The 19,226-nt window shown below is 44.6% G+C and overlaps 1 pseudogene; it reads right to left on the reverse strand.

Annotated features, from left to right (window-relative positions):
* Positions 1 to 2,071: 2,071 nt before the first annotated feature.
* LOC146172538 (uncharacterized) overlaps positions 2,072 to 19,226 on the reverse strand; it is a 29,596-nt pseudogene continuing 12,441 nt past the window's right edge.

Consider the following 19,226-nt stretch of genomic DNA (forward strand, 5'->3'; position numbering starts at 1 on the left):
TTACACATGATAGTTTTAAGGGTTGAGATAGCCATTGTAGTTACGTCGGAGGTATTTCAGTATTTGTGAGTCGCCAGCGCTAATGCTGTAGACGTGACTTGCCCTATAGAGAGCGATGGTGGTAGTTGCCAGTTATGATATCTGTAAAATAATGCAACGCCAACGAAAAAAAAAGCCAAAATTACACTAATGTGGTTCCACAGTTCTTTGCTTTGGAGGAACATGTGTTTGGACTGCAGAGTCTACAAGGGGAGGAAGGATTTGCTACACCAAGGCGCCTTTGTTTCAATTCCAGACTGTAGCAAGCATATATCGTTAGGTCGATCAAGTAAACTTTCAAGTAAATCAAATAAACTTTCAAAAAAAGTCGTGTTTTGATTTTATGTGCGAAGGCAGGCCTTCAATATAGTTTGGGAGCAGTAGAGATGGCAGACGGGCGCCTTGAAGAACTGTCAATATTATGCTGAAAAAAAAATGTGATTGGTTATCATCTGCGCAACTTACTTGATTGCGTCGAGCAGACATTGTCCCATGCAACGAATTAAGTTGGTGAAAATGTCAAGTGACGAGCGCGTTAAAAGTGCGTGGTTATGTGAGACCCGACAAAATAATTTGGTTTAGTCAAGTAATAAGGCATACGCTTTTATATTTTCATCCACGGACTCGAGTTAGTCGTGTATGTACTGAGAAAGCTGCCTTCTACAAGTAAGGTTTGGTTACGTTGGGTTTCTAGGGCTTGACGTCCCAAACCGACTCAGGCTATGAGAGAGGTCGTAGTGGAAGACTCAGAAAATTTCAACCACCTGGCGTTCTTTAACGTGCACTGACATCGTACAGTACACGGGCGGCTAGCCTTTCGCCTAAATCGAAAAGCAACCACCGCGGCTGAGATTTGGTCCCGCATCCTTGTGCACAGAAGTCGAAGGCCCTAGCCACAGTATCACCAAGGCGAGTTTTAAGGCGAAAGCCTTTCTAGGCTCAAGGAACGTTATCCTGGGCGCGAAAGTTGTGCGCGATATTTGTGCGCATAATATGTGCGTGAGATCTGTAATATTCAGCGAGATTCCGCGAGAAGTGTTCTCCTTCTCTAACGTTCCTGCCATCTCCAATCCTACACTCTAAAGCGCGCCAAGGAAGGACACGCGACAGGAGCGATGGTGTACCATCCAAACTCGCACTTGCCGGAGAAAGTGTGACAGATACTGCACCTCGCCTTTCCTGTAAACCATAAAAAATTATATGCAGCACTTCAACAAACGCCGATAAGAGGCAAACGGTGAGAGGCAAAAAATAGGAGAGGAAGGGTGGACTTTCGCCATTCTCCTCTTAAGAGACTTCTAAGAGACCCTCTAAATTTATTTTACTCCTAATCTGTGCAGTTGACGATAAAGTCTTTAAATTGTCAACGTGTCATATTTATTTATTTATTTTCATTACTGCCCGCAGCGTTGTTACCCCAGCAGGAGATGCTACAAAAAGAGCGTCTTTACGAAACGCTCGGACCTCAAAATATCAGCGCATAAAACAACAGATCACGACAGACAGTCGATGATGTCTGGGAAAAAGGATTTTTGAAAGTATTTAGTTCATCGAAGAACCGGGCGTATGGCTGTAGAACGAGTGAGCCATGGTCATCTTTTGTGAGGGCAGCAGATATTTATCTTTTGGTAAGCCTATTTTTTATGGTGAGTAAGTACAGGAATTTTTGTTTTTCTATAGCTCATCGTGCTTGGAGCAGTTCCAGCTCAAGCAGCTTCGACATGTTAGTTACAGATGGCAGAGGCTTGCAGTCTAACAAGATAAACCTGGAGTCGAGTCGCGGTATTCGCTCCAACACGCTAATATTTTTCGCATACCACCGGTCCCACACGATTGCTGCGTACGCGAGGACCGGGCAAACCAAGTGTGCACGGCCCCGCGTCAGGTGATGAACAACTTTTATTTCCGATAAAAATTAAGGCGTATATATACAGTGTGCTGACGTATTGGGTCATGCGCAGATTAGGCTAGAGCGAGCGACGTCAGCCTTACTCAGATCTGCTACATCTTCCTTTTTACGGAAAAACAAGGTTTAGCGTCGCTCGGGTAGAGGGTACCAACATGGTTGGCGTCGTTGCCTTGTGCTTCGGCGTAGCTCTTTGGCGGACTCTGTGCGAGGGCCTTCTTGAGGGGCGGGACTTGTTTCAGGCTGCGGTCCTATCAGTCGTAGACGTTCTCGTGTGCGTAGAATTTCCCTGCCGTCCTCACTTTTGACGATCGCTGAGCGAGGTTCGTTAGCTGGCCTGAGAAAGACGGCTGGAGACCAGCTCCGCTGGATTGTGTCATACACGGTGACCTGTTGTCCTGGTGTCGCAGGTGGTAGGTACCTGCTGCTGTAGTAAGTCCTTTGGCGTTGGCGTATCCCACGAAGCCGGCTGCAAACCTCGTTGCTGGGTATTGCCTGTGGTTCCAAGTGGCTTGTAGGCACCGGGAGAAGTGTCCAAGTTTGGCGTCCCATCAGCCTCCGCACAGGGGACTGGAGCACATCATCACGCGGTGTATTGCGCCATTCAAGCAAAGCCATTTGAAATGCAGGCATTTTAAAAGAGCATTTTTGTGGAAGCTTCTTTGCTTCCTGCACCGCTCTTTCTGTCATGCCGTTAGACCGCGGGTGGTAGGGGCTTGACGTGACGTGGGCGATACCTAGGATGTTCAGGAAGTCCTTAAATTCCCGGCTGTTAAAGGGCGGCCCATTATCACTGCACAGCTTCAAAGGCAAGCCATGGACAGAAAAGATTTCAGAACACCAGGGCCTGCTTGCACGATAATGTCCGAGCTAAGTCGAGACTTAAACAGTGTCTGTAGTAAGACCAGACTTTTTTAAGACTGGAGTTATTCGGGGCTGTCTTAACATACCCATAGAGACAGTGGATACCTAGTTTGAGGACAGCGGGTACCTATACATGGGAAATCATGGCCCCTGCTTAGGGAATGCGCCATGGCACCTGACGGTGCTTTCATTCTGTCACGGCGTGGTGAGAGTGAAAAACTTTATTGAAGAAAAAAAAAAGAAAGAGTGCAGGTCAAGGGTCCTTTGCATGAGTGGAATGCCTAGTATGGGAGGCCACTGGACAAAGCTATCACCATTGCCCGTTGGCCAGAGCCAGTTGGGACTCTAGCGATGAGCAGCTAAGCAAGGCCGCCTCCAAAGTCGAATTTTCATGCATGTCTAATTTCTTAGGGGGCATGATACGGGGGGAGAGCACGTTAAAACGTGCTGCAGTCGTTGCTGCCTAAAACAGCTCAACTTCGCATGCATATGACGCGACGTTCACGTCTTAACAGCAGAAACCGTAGCCGTCGTGCATGCTTCATTGGCAATCAGAATGTTCATTCTAGCAATGACAATTAAAATGTTAAGCCACTAGTTTTTCTCAAGCATTTGCCTCATTTCGTTGAATTACCACGTCTTTGCTGGGGTAATTCTTTTTTCCTCTTATAAAATGCCTACAGGAACACGCCACGCCCTTCCACAACACGTTTTCGGGATGACTTCAAAAAGCCTCCTAGGGCAGCGGTTATATGTATTTGGGTAAGCAGCGTAAGTACGTGCGCGTACTGGTGCTGGTGTGTGAGGTGGGGGGCGGGGGGGGGGGGGGCAGACAGGCCGCGGATATCAGACTTGTACGTAGCAGTGCTGTTAGGGAGCTTTAATTAACTGCAGTCCTCAAAAGCAAGTATTGTGCTGACGTCAGTGCCGGTTGAATCGCTACTGAGGCATACTGAGGCATCAGAAGGGAAAATGTTTGGGAAATGTCAATACAGCTGTATTGACGATGAACCAACACGCCCAAATATTTTCCCTTCTGAAGTGCATTTCTAGTACGTTGGGCCTTTCTACTCTTCGTTCTCTGGGTTCATGTTCCCTGGTGCGCTATTGTCCTGTTCCCTCCTCGTCCTTGTGATTTTGAGCGCTTCGCTGTATTGACGATGAACCAACACGCCGAAACATTTTTCCTTCTGAAGTGCATTTCTAGTACGTTGGGCCTTTCTACTCTTCGTTCTCTGGATTCATGTTCCCTGGTGCGCTATTGTCCTGTCCCCTCCTCGTCCTTGTGATTTTGAGCGCTTCGCTGTATTGACGATGAACCAACACGCCCAAACATTTTCCCTTCTGAAGTGCATTTCTAGTACGTTGGGCCTTTCTACTCTTCGTTCTCTGGATTCATGTTCCCTGGTGCGCTATTGTCCTGTTCCCTCCTCGTCCTTGTGATTTTGAGCGCTTTGCTGTATTGACAATGAACCAACACGGCCAAACATATTCCCTTCTGAAGTGCATTTCTAGTACATTGGGCCTTTCTACTCTTCGTTCTCTGGATTCATTTTCCCTGGTGCGCTATTGTCCTGTTCCCTCCTCGTCCTTGTGATTTTGAGCGCTTCGCTGTATTGACGATGAACCAACACGCCCAAACATTTTCCCTACTGACGTACTGACGAACTTCAATATATGCGGTTTTCGTTTTAGAGGGGCTTCGCGAAAAAATCTATACGATTGAAATATGCTTCTTAATCTATCCGTCTTCCGAAAAGTTGATTTGCATTTGTGACTGGTGTAAAAATACCAAATATACCGTTCATTTCTCAATCACCTTACTTTGAATGCTTCCACGCTTCACCGTGATCACGGGGACCATGCAGTGAAGTATTCTCAAAATGCGACGGGGCCGTTTCGTAAAGAGGGCCTTTGCGACGGTGTGCCCAATAAAGCGCTTTACGAAAACCGATAATAACGTCGCTCTCAATACGCTTTCATTTAAAAAGCAGACAAAGTCACGCAAGTGCACGTCAGGTAAAAATTGTTTCTGTCAATTTATTCAGGCCCCTTAAATAAATAATGCTTTCTTATAAAGCGCAGATTTTTCTGGATCCTTAAAGGCTGATATAGGTATATGGAAGTTTACTGCATTCTGCCACGATATAACAGCTCCCACTAGTTTTATGCAGGGCCTTATTGAAAAAAAAAATTGTATGTCCAAAGCTGTGTAACATTTGTAATGTACTTTTAGTTCTGGTGTATGCTTATGCACAATATCAGTCATGTACAAATGTTAGGCAGAAATGACAAAATTTTATTTTTATTATTTTTATTATTTTTGCACCAGTTTGTAGAATATCTATTCTAATGCATTCTTCCCCACAAATGTACTCGATTTGTATATCAAAATGTCAGTACTCCACACCTCAATTTCTGAAACACAAATGAACACAAATATGTTACAGTATTGTTGACAAATACAGCTGTTCATATGACTACAGCAGTTGCCACCATGACAGTAATGTGGTATACTTGTGCAACCACAGCATTTGCTCTCACCGTTTTTTCCTGCAGATAAACAAAAACGACCAGGTACTTTTCTTCCAGTCATATAATTCTGGCCTGTTCTGGGCGTTCGATGTGCACAGGTTACGAGTGGTATTGCAACCATATACAGATATGCAAGATCAGTAGCCCTTGAGGTGATTTAATGCAAGCATGTGACCAGCACCAGCACGACATTGAGCAAAATCATTTGCACATACTGTTCTCGCAGCATACAATTGAGGAAATGGTGGCCTACATTGGCAAGCAATATTATCATACAAGCAAAACAACATACACTTGAGAAAAGTACAAAATGACAGTTGTAGATGCCTTACACACACACCAGACATGCTGATATTTGTTCTGCAGGTCACGCTACATAGTGAGCAGCAGAGAAAAAATAACAAACAACAGTTTGTAAGGGTTACAGGTATTGGTCTCAAAGGGTGGAATTAATAATTTTGAAGCACTTGCAAGAGTATAATGCAGAAAAGCTTAGTTGACATAAAAACTGGACACAACAAAACATGCACATGACTTGAATCACGGTGGGTGAGGAGTGCTACAAAAGGCTATAAACATTCTAATACAAGGTTAACCAAAATGCTGTTGAATATTGTACCTGCAAATAATAAGACAGTTTTCTGTAGCCCTATATATACTCTTCAGTTGTCGCAACTGCAATTGCAATGTAAGCACTGCCAATAATACAGGTGTGATCATTGAAAGTTGATGGCAAAATTACTCGTTACACTTTGAGCAGGTAGTTCGCATTTTATTTTTATGCCACATAGCTCGTCCCAGCATTGCTGCCATGGATGCCATACGAAAAAATTTATATAAAACCTGGGGCTGTGAACACCTACCACAATATGCTAGCCCGCGCTTCTACTTTTGCATACATTCACAAAGTCTCCCAGAGTTTACCATTGCACTCTGAAGCCATGCAAGTATTTGACAAAATGGCAATCTTTGAGTGATAGAAAAACATATTGCATGTTTAACTATTTACTGCACAAACTCTAACAAAATATATATTTTAGATATTAAAATAATAAATTCACAGCTTAAAAACATATCTGTAATCTGTTAAGTAGCATATTTTACCACATTGAACCTACTCTTGTTGTAACCGATGTTAAGGTTACGCGCTTAACATCCCACAGTGACTCAAGCTACGAGAGATGCAGAAGTGGAGAGGTAGAGAAATTTCGACCACCTCGGATCTTTTAACAATCACTGACATTGCACAGCAGATGGGCGCCTATGTGTTTGTCTCCATCGAAATGTGGCCACCATGGCCAGGATTCAATCCATCTTCGGGTGCAGTAGTCGAGCACCCTAACCACTGTAACTCCACTGCAGGTAGATATTAAGCTTAGTGCTCAAATATAATCTCCTGTTTACATGTCTCGAATTGGATGTTACAACCAAAATGAAGTAAAAAGGAGATGCTTATGCTCCATCTGTTATGCTCTATATGTACTGCAATGTTAAACAGCTCAACAGCAAATACTTCAATGCACACTCTTGTGTAGGCTTCAGGATGTCAATACAGGACTGACGTAGCACATAATGAAATAAGCACATTTGCATAGTTATCCGGTCATAAGAAGTCACCCAGTGAAAACATTAAACTCAGTGACTAGCACAGGCATAATTTATTTCACATAACTGTACTTAAAGCAGGAGAAATCTTGCTGCACAATGCCTTTGCGCAGCATAAATCTATAACCCCAGGGAGGATAAGCTTGTACAGACACTTCATCTTGCACTTCCAAGTGCTTGCCTATGCTGCACGCATACTCCTGGGACACGTTGTGGAGTTAGCACCTCGTCATGATGCTGGTCCACACATGGTCCAATGACATGTGCTGCTGATCATGGAGGGAATGGAAGCAGCGTTTCAGCTGCCCTATTGTCCTACAAAAACAAAAACCATGGTGAGTGGGCTATGCAATGCCACTATAAAGTTGGTGACGCGCGTAACGCAAGTTGCTGCAATAAAAGTGAATGCATATGCAGAATAATAAAACTTTTCTCTCCATCATGATGCATTTCAAATAAAGCGACATGTGCTCTGAGTAACCTGTGGTTTATGGAACTGACAGCTTCGTAATATGCTGTACATGGAATGTATGCTTTGAGCATTTGTTCTTCCAGGCTATCACACAACCTGTAAACGTGTCCGGTGCAATGTAATGCAGTAAATACCCATGCACCATTAATGAATGGAAATATTTCGATACCTTCATTTAATGAAATATATATCATGCTAAAATGACAAAATAATGCTATGATTTTTAAACAAATCTAATTGCTAAGTAAATATTGATATGTGTCATTCAACAAATATAACTTGACTGACACCCAACCATAATTTGTTTGCTGAAAAGCTTCCCCCCCCCCACAGGCTTGGCCAAAGTTATTTGACTGCAGTGTTATTTAACTAGTAAACAAATGCGACATCAAAGTTAATTTCTTTCAGCATCATTGTTCGCTCAACAACACTTGCAACTGTACCAAGCTGTTCGAACAACACGGACATCCACAACCGGTCAGTGCCTGGGATACCGTGCAATCCAATATTTAAAATGTGCTGCGCACCTACCTTTCAATCACTGCTCTGGTGGTGCCGTGAGCTGCGCTGTATTGCTTTTTTCCGCGCATGTCCGCATTCTGGAGCCAAAGTCTGCATGGATAGCCACTGCAGCAGGATGCCGGTGTAAGTGCCCGGTTTGAAGAGCTGGACGAGGGCGCTGTGTGTGAGCACTCGTGCGTCATATGTGCCACCGGGCCACTTTTAGACCACATCGAGGATCTGGCACTTGCTGTCCACCACAAGCTGCGCGAACATGGAGTGGTAGAAATGCCTATTTATATGTACGCTCCCTCATACAGTTCATGGGCCTGAATTTTGACATGAGTGGTATCGATGGCGCCCACGATGGCAGGGAAACCTCCAGCAGCACAGAAGTCGCTCATGCAGCCCGGCAGCTCATCCTGGGATGGCCAGCTGTAAAGCAGGAAGCCTATATCACTTCTGCTGCGCAGATTCATCGCTTACAGTTGCAGGCGGTCATGTGGCGGCACAAAACCGAGATTGAATTCCACGCTGATGCTATTGCGCAGCAAGACTTGTAGTCCCTTACTCCATCGGTAACGTGCCGATGGGCTCTGAAGAGGATGCAGTGCAGAGCACATGCCCTAAGTGTCCAAGGCCAGCTGCCGAGATGGATATTTGCCACATTTTATGGACATGCCCAGGAATGCAGCCGTCAAGAATAAGACGACTACAAGAAATTGGATCGACTGTCGGCTACAAAGGAGGAACATTTACACTTGTGGCTAATGGACAAATTAAGAGTCGGATCTTGCTCCGATTTCTTGAAGAAAATAGACTGCATGATTCTCTTTAAGTTAAAAGACAGCCTCATTCTATGCCACCATGGCAAGCCTTCCAAAAAAAAAACTTGTCGTAGACCCTGTATGATGCCAACCCCGTCAAGGTGCGCAATCGGTACCGTAGTGATCGATCAAGGCAGTAAACGCTTATGACCTTAATAGGTGAAAAAAATAAACGTTCCAGAAAATATTGCTTCGCAGTCGCTAACGTCCGCTATGGGCCCTGTATATCACAAAAACCGCTAAATAAAGGTATATGATTTAAAACACTTTCTTCCATTTTGTCCTGCCTTGATTCTACTGGTCAAGAAACATCACAATAGGCAAAATGGGTGAAATGACAACGGCGGCTCTTACCGTGTCCAGGCTGCGGCGTTCCGTTTCAGTGCGACAACGACTCTTCTTACTGCCCGGCTTGCCGTCGACTCGTCCACGCCGACCGGTTCACTAGCCTTTATGAGAAAGCCGCCGGTAGCAAAAACGTCAACGCCAGAAACACCAGGCAGTATGAAGTTAACGCATGACTTCGATGAGTCGGACTCGGTTAACGGATGCTGACCCTGCCGAAGCGAGATCGCAGCTGCAGTTCAAACTGGCAGGGATATTTACTGTCCCTGAAAGCACGTTCACGACACAAGTGGAGATCTGCAACGGGCAGCACGCGATACTGACGCTCCGCAGGCATTCGACGAACGAGAAAACGTGAGCGAACGCACACCACGCCGATCAACACACAACGAGTGACCATCTGTTTAGTTTTACGGCCCCCCAAAACATCACGATGGGATTTAGTGCAGTTTCAGTTATTTTGTAAATCTGCTGAGAAGCGGCGCGCACATCCTTATTTGACGAAACAACGCAAGAAAGCAAGGGGTTAAAACAAAAACAAAAACGCGTATATGAGCCTCAAGCCAAGCCGCTACTTCTATGGCGTTGCCACCTCTCGGTGAAATATTGCGGCAAACGTCGTGACTGTCCAGCTCGTTCATAGGCTTTGTGCAGGCATCAAGTCTATCTCGGTTGGCTCTGTATGTCCCTATGGCCAGCGTTCTTAGCTTAGATTTCCCTACGGCTTAAGTCGCTTGCACAAAACGTTCAGTGCGCGTTTAAGACTGCGGTTAAGACGGAGCTTGAAGACAGCGTTCAGGCAGTCTCAACTGCGAACTTTATTAAGATTCAAAATGCTGCAGTGCGGCTGTACGGCTGGATGCACATGATAGACCCCTTCGAGCGTGGAAAACGTGCAACTAAGTTTTTCTGTACCCCTTCGTGTTGATGCAGAGGTGAAACGCGTCCTCTCGGAGATGTTTAGTGACTGGGAACTTGTGTCGACGTTCTTCTGTTGCTCTTTGGACTGCCATGCGAGTCGCGCTGGCTTCATCGGCTTGAGGTGAGCTTGAACATTTTCGCCATTCTTTTGCGCGAGTGCTTTGCTATGATACGTCTCTCGTGTATTAAACGGTGAATGCAGTAAAAAAAAATAATAATAATAGTACGCGGAACGTAGTGATGCTCTTCATCACCGTTTTGTTTGTGCTATGATACCGGGCGATGCAGAATAATTGATGGTGCGTTTCCAAAGCCATTTCTTGGTAGCCGTATTTGTCGTCGTAGTTGTTGCAACACACATATTTTTTTTCCGTTTTCCCTGCTGTGTGTACTGGCACCGTATATCCCACGGGGGCCTTTAGTGGTGTGACTACGACTAAACGCGGCTCGAGCTGCCGGTTTCAAACCTCGCATGAGACTCGCTTGCTAATCGGCTTTTTATTTCCGCTCAGTGTGTAAAATGGGGCGTGCAGCTCAAACATGCGTTCGTACCGCTACATGTAGGTTCCAAATCAAGAGCAATTGAAACGTGCGTCACAAGTGAAACACGTACGTCTTGTTTCCATCCGTCATTCTCCGGAGGATGGGCCTGGCGTGAATACATCAAAGCTTTGGGAGGCTTCCAACGCGTCGTGGGCGCCATCCATTGCACTCTCTTCAAGATCCTAGTGCAGGGTTGCATCTGAGAGCGTGCACAAACCAACTGATCGTCTTCGCATTAGTGCTTCGGTGATTTTGCGCTGTTCAAACAGCGCTTTTTCTGCCATCTCAGGTAGCAGCTCGCAAGTAGCCCGTTGATGGTTGGATGTTTATACGTCCCCGCTGCTTTTGGAGTCAACGCTGTGTGCTTATTGTGTGGAGCCCTTCACAGCGTCACCAGAAGTGAGACACGCAGCAGATTGTTTTGATTGCTCATGTGTGCTTGATGTCAGCACTATGTGCTCAGTGCGTGCAATGTGGATGTTCACAGTGCCGCTGGAGAAGCCAGACCCCCCATGTAACGCAAAATGTTGCTTGAACGTTATCTGAATAGTCACAAATGTCGGAGAGTAACTTTGCCTGATTGTTGCTAATGTCACTATTTTTGATCACCAGATAACGTCGTAGAATAACGTTTATGCTACATTCAGGGGACGTTGATGTGATGTTATTATGACGTTATACGAACAAATTATGCTAAAAGTTATGTTGCCTGAACGTTAGTAGAATGTAATCTGATGCAATGCATGCACTAGCTCCTTGAGGAACTTATGGGTAAAAGCTATAAAAACAGCACCATCCGTTCATACTAAGGAAGGTGTGGCTAATGTATATGCGCTTGTACGTAGACAAGGCACACACCAAAAAGGTGGTTACACAGTAATGGTGATCTACAGTAGAATAACTCCAGCACTGCTCATCTGTCACATTGAATCACAGGCACTACAGTGCTAACATTACACCAGGTGCACATGTGCGATCCCTTTACATCATTTATTTTCCATTACAGTTCATTCGGGTCATCCTTTCCATGAATGTGACTGTACATCGCTGGGGCATCCCCTCCACTGGAGTCACTGAATTAAAAGAACAAAAACACAAAAATTGGCATTATTCAGCCAAAGTTCAAGAGAGCACTTACAAAATAATCAGATATCTAAATAATTTGTAGGGTGAGATTTGTGTGTGAAATGTGCCAACATTTATTAGAGAGATGATGCGGAAACCAAGACTAACCCCTTCTGAGTTTCTGCTTTTAAAACCATCAAAATTGCCACTCATGCAACACTGACGGCTTTACATTCAACACTGGCGTGCTTTCCAGGTTTAACATGTGTAACCAACTCGCCCGAACGCAGTTATTATTTATATTGAAACCTTAATTTTTACTTGCATTTCCCACAGGTTTTGCCTCTTCTGTCCCATATGATGTGCTTCACGCTGCAAAGCTAAGTGGCTGTGAAAAGTGAACAGTTTTTGCACAGCTTTACGCACGAGCTTACTAAACGGTAGTCCAGCTTCCCTACACAAGTATAATAGACTTGCCGTTTTTTGCAGCGTGCTGGCGCATGACGAAAATGGTCCCCAATATCACGTCTTAGGTCCACTTCTTTGCCCAACGGGCGAGACTGCCGCAGGGCCACTGCAAAAACAAACCGATATCACCGACTTACAGCAGTAAACCTAGAAGCTGATACTTGCTACAAATATATCAGCCCCCCCCTTACACCTTTTATGAACTGTGAACATGCACACGTTGAACTGTGCACCTCATTCTATTACATGACGCAGAAAATCCACTTTCTAATCGGTAGCTAAAGTAACATACTTAAGTATGGATTTATCACTCTAAAATAATATATGCAAGGCTGCTTACCCTTGACTTGATCAATATTGTGACATGCAAACTAATTTTTTTTTATCCGTCATGAATTAAAATGACAAATAAAGGTTCCTGCAAAAAGTGAAAAGAAAATTGATACACACCCATGATTACGCTCATGATATTCAGGTTTGAAAATGGCTTCTTGCCCTTTCGGCCAGTCAGGCAATATTCCTTTGCAAACTCATCTGTGATGCAGCACTTCATCATTTGCCGCACTATATCCTTTTGACACGACCCTCCAATTAAGGCAAGGTGCGAAATCTTAACAGAAAAAAAAGCAAGCAACTGCTAGATGGTGAGCTAAACGCAACTAAAATTGGGTCCCTAATGAATACTGTATCAATAGCTAATCAGTCCTTGACTCACAAGTATATACCCCAAAATGCTAGCATTATGCATTTTTATGAGCTGTTTTAATGGCCCAAAGCAGAGCACAGGCTGAGAGAATCGTAGTAGAGATCTTGATTATTTAAAAGATCTTGGATAATTCCCTGCGCGCTAACATTGCACGGCAGTTTCTTGCTCCTCCGAATGAGGCTATGGCAGCTAGAATTTAATTCTGCATTTTGACTTTAAAGCTAAGCCTTGCTACTATTAGATCACCACAGTGAGTAAACTGCCTTTTCTCACAAGTGACAGCAATTGATGAAGATAATAGCATAGCTCTGCAATGGGAAAAAAAGCCAACTACCAGAACTGGCATGAGATAAAAATGCACTTGCCAAGGTTCTTTTGTTTTCTTCATCACCCAGTATGTGTTCCATACTGGCCAATCCTTCTGCATTTTTAAGAGGCAAATACTGAAGGACCCCTACTCTTGCTGCAGGATCCACTGCACTTTCCCGAGCATGTGTTATTCTGTTCACCTTTTCTGTTAGAGCATCAATTTTTTCCTCTACCTTCGCCACCATTTGTGCAAGGTTTTTTAGAAGCCCTAGAATGAGCAAAAGCAAAGAATTGAAAAAAAAAACACATACCACAACACAAATGGACTGCTGGCCAGAATTTCAAAACTAGCCAAACTTTTGTTTGTGCCTAAATGAGCACATCTATATAAAGCTAAATGTACACAGCACAATAAAATGCTGCTTACAATTAACTAGCGCGGTAGAGGCACGAATTTTTACCTTGGATTCCGCTTTCTGGTTGTACCAGTGGGCTCGCACGTACTTGCGCTGGCCTCGGCGAAGGACGGCCAACGATTGGTAGCTGCTGGAGTGGCTTTGCAGGGACTGCAGATGGTAGGCGACAATCATCGCAGCTTTCCTCGCGGTCCTCACTTCCCCCAGAAACAGCCCTTTCTTTTCTTTTTTTCTTTGGTGCTTCAAAGCATTCTTGTTCATCCGACACTGCATAGTTAAAAATTGTTTCAATGCAATGATTTACAGCATTCAAGTGGCTTGGTAAAGAAGTATTTACAAATTAGCAGCTAAGTTTTAGAATATGCATGATTAATACAAAATATGTGAACATTTCAAAAGGAAAACTGGACTCATACTTCCATAAAGTGCCTTCTTTGTAGGCTTTCTCGGCCTCTTCATTCTTTGTTCTTCATTGGTGGTCAAATCTGAGACCTCTTCTGCTTTTTTTTCCCTTCGTTTTGACTCAGCATATGTTGCTGCAAGCAAGGAATTCAATATAGAAAGATTTAATGACACAAGCAAAAAAGAACTGTATGAAAAGAGCGAGCAGACTTTTGAAACCAATGTTTACAACCACCTAGCAACAGTAATAATTTGAAATAAGAGCATAACAATAGTATCACCATAACATGAACCTCGAGCCAGAGAATAGCCAACATATGATTACTGATGAGAGTCCATGTATCAAGGAGGTATCTGAATATTTTGCCATTTTCAGTCAAATGTTTTCTACTCTGGTCACAACCCAAACCCAAACCTCCAACAGTGTGCTGGTTGGTTGGTTTGCGGGGTTTAACGTCCCAAAGCAGCTCAGGCTATGAGAGACGCCGTAGTGGAGGACTCCGGAAATTTCGACCACCTGGGGTTCTTTAACGTGCACTGACATCGCACAGCACACGGGCGCCTTGCTGTTCGCCTCCACTCCAACAGTGTGCTATAATCACAACACTCTCTTGTGGCACAAGAAAGAAGACGTACTGGCCTCGCCCAAGATTCGGCATTTATGTGTCGTCCATTCGTTCCCAGGCTCCTCGGAGTTTTTTATTGCATTCCGGCAACGAGATGGATTTCTGTATGGTGGCCAAAAAGTTTCGCCTTTCTGCACCCAGAGTTTGGGAACGGCAGCGACTGCGTCCCTACTGCTAAATGCAACAATACAGAACATCCTGCAAGAACATAGCACAGTTAGCACACCGACACACTGCTGCCAAGACAAAAGCATTATTTTCTAAGGGCCTTTTTGATGCGACACAACTGATTTGAAGTTTTCATTCTATGAGACCAATTCATATGCAGAGTCTATACTACCCGCAGCTGTGTGGCAGAAAACCATGTTGCTTGCATGCCATGGAGAACTAGTTATTTTCTTTGCTATCTCTTTTTTTTCTTCAGGAAATGAAATCGCTCTGAGCACTCTCCTGCTTGACATGTCATGGAAATCTTCAACAAAAACGTTACTGCCGCTTTCCGATGTAAACATTGCGCAACACAGTCGTGGTGTGGAATTTCAGTATGTTCATCATAGAACTATTTGCAGTCCACGCAGATGGTACACAGGAGAAAAAAGCGCCAAAAAGCAAACCAAAGACGACAAAAGACGTACAGACACACTGAGCATTGCAATGTTCAGTTAGCATGCTTGGCTGGCTGTATGGTGGCTCCAACCAACGGCCTGTGGACAATCAAAGTACGTTAGACGAAGTTTCAGTCACATTAGGAGCAAAACACCATTATTAACTCGCACTAATGAATTGCACAGACCTAACGATGTGGCTCACGCCACGTGTGTGACAACTGAGGCTTTATCGTGGCATTGCCGCGGTCGCTACGCCGTTAATGAGTGAAAATAATTTTAGCATTTGTCTCCTGATCAGACCTGCACAAAAGCAGCTCTGCTTAACATTACGACCCATCTCCACGTTTTTACAGCGGGGGCAGCGCAGCATCGTTATGCTGCGAATATGCACGACCAATCGCTAACCAGAAAGATATGCAAGATTAACAAAGCAGCCAGAAATACACAGAAGAATAGTAACGCACCTAATGTGGCACATTCCAGATGCTCCAGTGAAGTTTACAAGTTAAAATAGAGGTCACCAAATCAGTAGCAACTCACCTGTCAGCGCTGAAAAGTGCAAGGAATCGGACGATCGAGTTCACAAGTTTTCAAAACGAGGCTCCAAAGTCTGCATCAAAGCACTCATGGCGCGAGCACATGGCAACGTGCCTAACAAGGCACAAGAGTCGCAATATAAGGGGCACGGTTCTATTGTACCGCGCCCTGACAAAAGTTTTGTAGCGCGCCTCGATGCGCGTGCTCATTTTGGACGTTTGGGGCGCCACCTGAGCGCAACAAAATAGTCAAAAAATAAATATTTTTTAAAATTGAACTTTTAAACAAAGGTAAGATACTGCGATAAGATAAATTGTTTATTGAGGGTTATGTAGTGTATTGAAGCTTTTCCTAAGCGCTTTCAAGACAAGCGAAACATGGCAAGCCGAGGGCTGGGGCGATATGCACTCGAGCCAAGCCTAGCCAGCGTGTGCGTGCGGAAGATAGTTTGGTTTGGTGTGGTGAATGCGGAAGCGCGGCTTTTTCCCCCATATAAGTTAGCTTTGCGCTTGAAATATAAAGACACTTCTGCGTAGCTGAAGCAATTACTCGTGCTGCATGTGTGTGGATGACCTTCAGTGCACCATTATGAGTACTGCTTGTGTTTCCAAGTAGGACTGCGTCTACTACCGATGGAGTGGACAAAGCGACGTATTACTGATGTTGGAAGACGACAGAAATTCAGGCGCAGAGCAACCAAAATAGCAGCACTTTACCAATCTGATGGTTCTAAACAGCTGCACACAAGCCGTGACTTACCTACCGATGAACAGTTTCACGGCAGTGAGTCCAGTGACAGTTCCCAACCTGATGGCTCTACGGTGAAGCACTCGCTGACAAGCCGCTACTTACCTACTGCAGACGAACATTTTGTGAATCAGGTTGTGCATCACGGTAGTGAGTCCAGTGATAGTTATCAGAACAATGACGACGGCGAATTTGTTTCTCCATTGTGCATCGCTGGTCCGCCGCCAACTGGCGAAGTTGCCGAGCCTCCAGAACACATTCTACAGCAATACTCATGCAGCGGTGAGGTTTATGATAGTTCGTCCAGCGAGAGTGAGGTGGAGTGAGCGCCGGCTTTGCACGATCCACTTCGTTCATGGGCTGTGGACAGCAACATTTGTGCTTCCCACGTCACTAAGCTTCTGAAAATTCTGCAGCCGCAGCATCCAGATCTCTCTTCAGATGCCAGAGCACTGCTGCGGACGCCTCATGCCAGCAAAGTCAACAGCATGGGAAGTGGCGCTTACTGCTTTTTCGGCGTCACTAAAAACCTCATTCAACAACTAGAAAGTGGTGCCATAGCAATGAGCACTTCAGTGATTTCTCTGACGATAAACGTCGATGGCTTGCCCATATTTAGGAGTTCGACAAAACAGTTTTGGCCCGTGCTTGTGCGGGCCGAAGAAAGCTCACGAGATGAGCCTTTCCTTGCAGCTCTCTACATGGGGGACTCCAAACCTGAGAGTGTTGCGAATTTTATGCAAGATGTGTTGAGAGAGCTCGCGTCAATTCTAGAGCTCGGATTGCACTATGGTGAAGCTGTGTTCCCAGTCATTGTCCGCGCATTTGTTTGTGACATGCCTGCGCGTGCATTCCTTAAATGTACAAAGGGACATACAGCGTATTTTGCATGTGAAAAGTGCATGCAAAAGGGCTTGTACTCTGCACAGCACAGAAAAGTCATATATCCTGATGTATTGGCCCCTCTGCGCACAGACAAAAACTTCGCCGACATGTCACAGCCTGAGCATCATAATTGCAAATCACCGTTGCTCGATCTGGGAGTTGGACTGGTTAGTAGGTTCCCACTTGACTACATGCATTTGGTTTGCTTAGGCGTTATGAAGAGGCTTCTGGTGCAATGCTGGACATCAACTGTCCCATCAGCGTCAAAGCTACCTTTGAGTGCGCGTAGGGAAATTTCTGAACACCTGGTGAGTCTGGCTGTTAACACGCCACATGAGCGTCAGCGCACTCCGAGGACACTGCGTGTTCTGGAATTTTGGAAGGCATCCGAGTACAGGAACTTCCTTGTTTATTTTGGCCCCATTGTCCTGAAACAACATCTTGCTCCTCCGTTTTACATGCACTTTTTGAAACTAAGTTGTGCCATCACACTACTGGCCTCTCCTGATCTTTGCACGACTTCGTGCGACTATGCTGAGCAGCTGCTGCTTAGCTTTGTGGCAAAGGCAGGTAAGTTGTATGGCAGCGGTATCTACACTGTCAGCATACACAGCCTCTCACATCTGAGAGATAGTGTACGACATTTTGGCCCCCTTGCCCTATTTTCACCCTTTCCTTTTGAGGCTTTTTCAGGAAAGCTGAAGAGACTAGTCAGAGGCCACGCCCTTCCAACAGAACAAATTTTTATGAGAGTAGCTGAACTAAAGCAGCAGTACAAACAACCAGTGAATCCTGCAAGGGGTGGAATGAAGCTGTTTAACAAGCACACAAGTGGACCAGTACCTGAACACTTTATCGGGCAGCAGTTCAGCAAGGCTATGATCGGCAAAAAAGTGCTTTCTACAAAGCCAAAAGCAACTGTGTGAGGATAAAAGATGGAAATTTTGTCTTAATTAGAAATTTTCTAGCTGCTGAAGGTGAGATCTTTATTTGTGGGCAGCACTATGCCAATATTAGCAACTTTTATGATGCAACACTGTGCCCTGTTGATACAGGTGTTTACAGAGCCCGAGGGCTCTCACAGTCTCTGAGTATCTATAGCATCTTTAAAATCTGTACAAAATGTGTGTGCTTACCATTCAAGAAAAATTCAGATGCTCTTTTTCCTGTGCTCCCATTGTGAAAATGATACTTTTGCTAAGTAAACTGGCAATGGCAAAGCAACTCTCCCACAACACTGTTTGTTTTCACTCGTTTGCATGATAAAGTTTTGACTATATGCTAGTCTCTTGGTGTAGAAGCAGCAGTATTGCATATGAATAAAAATTTTCTAGGTCATATTTTTTACCTTGGCGATATGAACCTGATTTCTTCAAAAATAATTACAATCTAAAATTTTCCCCACATCATAAAGTTACCATTTATCACTGAGCATGTTTTTATCCCACCAAGAGTTTTGCATTTCACTCTTAGATCCTAATTAGCTTAACAATATTTAATTCAAGTTTCTACTTAATGTTGCGGTATTAATGTTACCTAAACGTTAGTGAGATGTGCATGCCCAATGTCAGTGCTGTGTTTGCCTATTAACGTTATGGTAACGTAATCACTAAACGTCATGGCGACCTCTGTCAGGCAACGTCGTAGCAATGTGATAGTTTGTGGCATAACGTTGTGTGGAAGTTCATACATACAGGCAACGTTTAGGCAATGTTTTGCGTTACCTGGGCAGTTGCACCTGTACTGTTGGTGTCAGCCTTGTCAGCTTTGTGTTGTGCCGAAACGTTCAGTGTCAACACATGTGAAGCTGCAGCTGCCAATGTTGGACTTCTAACATATCTAGCAAACCTTAAAGGTTGCTGTATCAGGCTCCAGCATATTTAAGCACTCACTTTTGTG

Source organism: Amblyomma maculatum, unplaced genomic scaffold (assembly GCF_055883805.1).
Source record: "Amblyomma maculatum isolate TAMU_Amacu unplaced genomic scaffold, ASM5588380v1 scaffold_13, whole genome shotgun sequence".
Classification (NCBI taxonomy): Eukaryota; Metazoa; Arthropoda; class Arachnida; order Ixodida; family Ixodidae; genus Amblyomma; species Amblyomma maculatum.